Here is a 6516-nt window from a genome sequence, read left to right on the forward strand (position 1 = left end):
AAATATTAGGGACAGTCAAAGGGGAACAATCATAGGAAATACAAGCAGTATAAATATAGGTTTGTATCAGTGACTTTACTCAGGTTGACACTCTTGCCCTAAAGCAGTTAGTTCTCCAGTGGGGGTCCAGGGACTCCCTGAAATCGTATGCAAAATGTCGTCTGTACATGTGTGTCTGTGTTTTTCTTGGGGGGGAGGTTTTATGGCTTTCATCAGATTCTCAAGGCCTTAACAAAGTTAAAGGACCACTGCCCCAAAGTCACCACACCGTTTCCCAGCCCCACCTGCCCTGTGGCCAGCCCCTGGACTTGCAGCTGCTGGATGCTGGCTCATTTCTCCAGTCCCTGGAAACTGGGCATATCTGAAGACACTATCAACCCTCACCAAACTTAAAGACTTCTTCCTGCTTCACAACTCGCAGATGCTTTAGGCTACTCCTGCTCACTTCTGGTCTTGGCCTGTGAATGTGCCTCCTTCATCCCTGGTGAGGGGACCCTCACCCCTTGAGCTTCAGTGAATGATACAGTCCTTCCCAGTTGAAGTTTTCAGCTCTACTTTCCTTGGAAGCAGTCTGTGAATTACCCAAAAGAGTCCCCTTGGGTTTGGACTTCTCAATGGCTATGCCCTAACAAGCATATGATCAGCAAGTAATCTAACCTAGGAAAATTGGTTTACTCGTCTGTAAACTGGGGATAATAATACCTACCTCAAGGTTGCTACAAGGATTAAATGAGAAAACATGTAAACAATAAAGCACTATCTATACCAGTAAAAGTGGTTGTTGTGTAAAAATTGGACTATTATATCATAATCATATAGCTTAACCAAATGATAACCATGACATATGCAATCACTTTAAGCCCCATTTGGTGGAAGGATGGTCATTGCCTCACAGACATCCTGTCTTGGGTCATCTCTGGCCAGATCTTAGCTGCCAGAATCTAAGGCTTGTGGGATTATATATTTTTTATAATCCTCAGATGTGTCTGACCTTAGTGACCTTATTAGTCCTTCTCTGTGGGAATGAAGGAAGGTGTTCTTGGGTTTGTCCTCACTTCATTCTATCTCTCAAGTTATGGGTTAGTTCCCTTTGCGGGGAGGAAAGGAGATGGGAAGATGTCAGAGGGGCCTGGGGTCTCCCTGAGGAGGGAAGGGATCAGATCATAGTGGATTTGGGATTCGGTTCTTAAACAGTGGCTCTGGTTGGAGGAAAATGGGATGAGGAATGTAGGAAAAATGAGGGAGGATGGAAATATGTAGAGAGGAAAACCACCTCTCAGTTGGAAAGTTTAAGCCCCAGGAATGAGTGAGAGCTCAGGAATGTGAAGCCAACTAGAGAAATAGGGTGAGTAACGAATTGCATTATCTTTGGGCTGGGGGTAGGGTTGTGGGAAGGGAGAGAATCTGTAAGTAAGGGAGCCGAAGGAGGGTGCAGACTTCCTGCAGGGACAATTGTGAGGATTCTGGCAGCCAGAGACCTGCCTGGCTCCACACATAAGAGCAACCAGGGAGAGGGGTGGAGATGGGGCTTGTGCCTCACTTTCTGGCCCTCACTCTTAAATTCCCCTCTGTTTTTGGCTCTGGTCCCTGGTCCCTAACGGTCACTCTCAGCTTGTCACTCCTAACCAGTGGTCTGCTGCTACCCATGTGGTCTTACTGAAAGTAGAGCCAGAAAGAGATGCTCACAATTGGTTCTTATGAGCCAAGTGAGCTCTAGCACAGCACTGGCTTCAACCCAAGGGGGCCAGTGCACATCCTTTCCCTGGAGACCCCCAGCACCCCCTTACCCCAGCAGCCCACAAGTTCACTGGTGGCCTCAGTCACGGCAAGAAAGTGTCCTTTTTTTTTTTTTTTTTTTTTTTTACCCTCAACTGAGGACATTTTTGCATTTATCTTCAAATAGAGCGGGAGGGAGAGAGGGAGGAAGAGAGAGAAATATTGACCTGAGAGAGACACATCGAGTGGTTGCCACCCACACGACCCCAACCGGGGCCGGGGACAAACTGCAATGGAGGCACATGCCCTTAGTGGAAACCGAACCCGGGTCTCTCTGGACTGTGGGCCGATGCTCTAACTGCTGAGCCAAACTCAGCAGGGTCAGGGTGAAAGTGTCCTTTTGATATCTGCTGGGCCCTGACTGTCCTGGCTATGCTTCAACAGACTGTACACAGGTCCTACCTGTCTCAAGGATGTGGGGATAGGACTTGTTTTTTTTGGTTGTAGCCAAGGCAAAGTTGAACATTTTAAAGATGGTTTTTACCACCTTGAGGAAAAACTAGCAATAAAAGCACAAGAAATTTTTCTGCAGTTTTTAAGTTCTCCCGGGTGGGCCCCAGGACAGACCTCTCTGGGACATGGAGACATGGCAGTTTGTGTGACCAATAGCAGCAGGTGTGGTTCCAAAGAGGTCCATCTGGACTGATGTCAAACACCAGGTCCTGACTGAGTGGGGGAAGAGCAAGCAACAGAGAAGGATCTAGCTTCCTAAGGATGTTAGATGGGGCCAGGGGTAGTTGGAAGAGCCAAGGTAAGGGATCAGGTTCAGAGGGCTGCTCCAGGCCCTGTGGAGAAATATGTGCAAGCTGTCCCGCTAGGGTGGCTCCGTTGGTTGGAGTATCATCCTGTACACCAAAAGGTTGCAGGTTCGATTCCCTGTTGGGGCCTACAGGAGGCAACTGATCGATGTTTTTCTCTCTCCCATCTTCTCTGTTTAAAAAACAATGAAAACATATCCTCAAGTGAGGATTAAAAATAAAATAAAGTACAAGCCAGGAACTCTCTTCCTATCTTTTGCCTTGGTTCCCAGCCAATGGGACAGGGGTTTAGGGCTACAGATGACTCTTGGACAGGCCCACTGGTGGGTGTGGCACTCCTCATGTATGTCAGAGCTGGCACCCCAAGACTTGGCAGTGCTGGACCACAGGCCAAAGACTTTCACCACCTGCAGCTGGAACCATGGTTGGGGCAGGAGGAGTCAGCAACTGATGCTGGGTCCAAAGACCAACATCTCACCCTCAGGTTAAAGCAAGTCCTTTGAGTTGAGGCTGGCAATAAATCCTTCCAGGTCCCCAGTGTGGCTCAGTGGTTAGAGTGTCAACATGTAAACCAAAGGGTCATGGGTTCGATTCTCGGTCAAGGGCATGTACTTGGGTTGCAGGTTTGATCCCCAGCCCCAGTTGGGGTGCATGTTGGAGGCAACCATTCGATGTGCTTCTCTCACATTCTCTCTCTTTTCCCCTCCCTCCCTCCCACCCTCTCTAAAAATCAATAAAAAAATATCCTCTGATGAGGATTAACACCACCACCACCAACAAATCCAGGACTGAGGTTCACTCTAGGAGGGGTAAGTGTTGAGGAAGCTGATTAGATCTGGTCAGAGGCTGAGGCAGAGAACTTATGGGAAAAGCTCATAGGGCACACATTATATAGGTCAAGTGAGGGGTTTGAATTAGCCTCAGATGGAGTTACTGGAATTTTCCCCTGCAAGCCCAAGAATGCAAACACTCAGCACACATTTTCAGGACTCTCCTTTCAAGACATGCTTAATCATCTATGACAGGTAAGCTCCTGTTCCTTCCTCTATAAGGAGTGAGGAGGCGGAAGAGGGCTCGGCATCACAGCGAGCCCTGGAGTTCTCCTATTTCACAGAACATGGTATCTGCTAAGGCTATGCTGTGCTGTGATGGATCAAGAAAAAACAAGACCACTTCATAGCTGTGTCTGCACAAAGACAAAATGGAACATTGTCCAAACCATAAAAATGACCAACCAAGCATCCACTGTCCCAGCTAATAGGAGTAGCTGCTGCTGCTTAACCAATTCTTCACCAGATCCAGCATCCTGCTAGTCGCCCCTCCTTCTGGATGAGATGTAGTAAGGCACTCAATTCCTGGCAACACCCCATCCAGGTTTGCTTCCTGCAAACCACCTAGTGCAAGCCTGGGTGCTCTAAGTTCTTTCTAACAGCATCTTCCTGAAATGCCCCACAGTTCCCAACACGTCTGTAATATATATTTCCACTGTCATCAAATGTGCAGAGTAATACACACAAAGCTGTTAGCAATGGTTATGCCTGATGAAGAATTTTCACTACTTTTTAAAAAACAATATGCATGGAGAGAGAGAGAGAAGAAGGAGGAGGAGGAGGAGAAGGAGAAGAAGGGAGAAAAATGGAGATAGAGAGATGATAACAATGACGGTGATAGTGGCTCTAAACTAAGTGTTAAGTGTCAATAGTGATGTTATTGGACAATATTTTCTACAATTGATATGTATTACATTTGAATATGAAAAATAGAAGTTATTTTTAAATGTGTGAAAATAGTGATTCTCCAAGGAAAATACTCTATGACCGTTTTTAAGTTTTATTTTTGCCATGGTGTCTTGTGCCAACATTGTACACAAGTCATAGCTGATTGGAAATCTTCCGGTTTTCCAGGTTGGTTGCAGTACACTTAGGGTGCAATAGGTGTCGCTCGTTCCTCGAGAATGGCATATTGCTAAAGCTGGCAAGAAGCCCTCTCTGGGCAGTGCCCAATTCTAAATCAATGATCTATCTGCAAGATATACCTAATCTCTAATCTTTGAGTTATGTACTTGTAATTTTACATAGTGCTTGTAATTATAAGTATTACGTACTTGTAATTATCCTTCCTCATAACATTTTAATTCATAATTTAATCTAGATAAGAGGAATTATTACTACAGTAATACATACCCCTTATTCCTTTTTATGGGTAAAACTTTCACATAGCCATCCTGTCTTCCGAGTAATCTTTTGAAGTACTTCAGGCAGGTATTATATACTCCATTTCACAGATGAGGAAAGTGAAGTTAAACAAAACTGAAATTATTAATAGTTTGTTGGTCCAGTTTTTGTTTCCCTTCATTGGCTAGTTTTAGAAACTATCAGAAATGCAGCAAAGCAACACTATTTGTGCTTTCAACATATTGGTATATAAATGTATCAACAGTAAAAGTACATTTGGATTAGTTTCTGGAAATGCCATCCAAATGATGAGAGTTGACCCATGCTGCTTGTGCACTGTGGTTGTGCAAAAGCTTCTGATGACTGTGTGGCATGAAGGAGCCCTCTCAACTCTGGGCAAAGTGAGCAGCCTTCAGAGGTCTGGGAATTCTTTGCAAACACCTGGTACTCTTGGGAAGCATGCTGAAAGGGATCCATGTTTATGTGTGCTTTGAGGTTACATTAGAAACATTAGTTACTGTGCTCCAAGGTAATATGAAATGCACAGGGCTGTTTGCTTCTTCCCTCTGAGATCTCACACTTTTCCAGTCCTTACATGTGATCATTCTCGGGCTCTCTCTTCCTGATGCTTGCCTTCGAAGAGACTGCTTTCCTTTATTCTAGTCTGCCTTTCCTCAAATGTTATGGAGTTAGAAATCAAATTATCAAGCCAGGTAGAAATGAGTATAAAGTAAAGTTAACCAGGTTCAAAGCAAATCTGTTCGAGGGCATTTGTATTTGTATGTTATTTCCTGGTCCGTGGCTGAATTATGCAAAGGTGAGACTGACAGGGGGCTGGTTTTAGAGAGATGAGGAATGACTATGCCAATCTTTAAAATATCAAGATAATCAAGTCGTGATCTCAGTCTACTGAGTCACTCTGAGACTTGGCCACTCATTCCAATGCTATAGCAATTTGGAGGGAATGCTCCAGGCTGGGATGAGGATGTCCAGCCTTATGGAGCCGGCCTGACCACCCTCCAACAGTGTGGTTGTTTCTGGACCAGGAAAGACCAGAAGAATAGTTTCCAGAGAGGGGCTGCTAGCTTATGACTCAAGTTGAAATGGGGAGATGGCAAATCCAGTCCTCTTTCCAGCAGGACTTGAGGCCAAGTAAGGGCCTTCTCACAGCCTCTGGAGTGCAGAATGGACAATCATTAAGAGGAGTGGATGCACCATATATAGTAGCAACCTATGCCAGGCAATGTTTCTACAATGAGGTGGGCAATGGCAGGTGCACGGTTCAGACACAAAATTGTAGCCAATAGGAATGAGGTAGCAGAATGAGCTCACCCAGCTCTTTGAAGTACAGGGCTGGGGCCGCAGGAGGGATGCACCGATGAGGATATTTAAGGCCCCCAAGAGACCTGGGATGAGGTTACTGGAACTGGCATGCTCTGTTCATGACCATTAGCCCAGTAGTGGGGCAGAGAAGCCTGGCGTATGGAGGCTTGAGGCTGCCAGAGTGATTTCCAAATTCATCCATTGGAGAGGCCAAAGCTTCTGCCTCTCCTTAATTTTGGGTAAGGTGGGCATCCTTAGAGGATGAAGCTAGGACTGGGTGTAGGTGCTGATACCAGGGGCCATAGACACTTGGGGAATCAGGCCCAGACTAGGCCTTTCTGGACCTCGCATACCTGGGGCTCCCCTTCATAGGGGAAGGGGCCAGGCCGAGCAGATCAATCTGGTTTTTCAGGGAGGTGGGGGTAGGTTGGAAGTGGCCTTAGGTCACAAACACTAACCACTTTGGGAGAAACACAGCTCATCCT

This window comes from Molossus molossus, unplaced genomic scaffold, assembly GCF_014108415.1.
Source record: "Molossus molossus isolate mMolMol1 unplaced genomic scaffold, mMolMol1.p scaffold_m16_p_15, whole genome shotgun sequence".
NCBI classification, from domain to species: domain Eukaryota; kingdom Metazoa; phylum Chordata; class Mammalia; order Chiroptera; family Molossidae; genus Molossus; species Molossus molossus.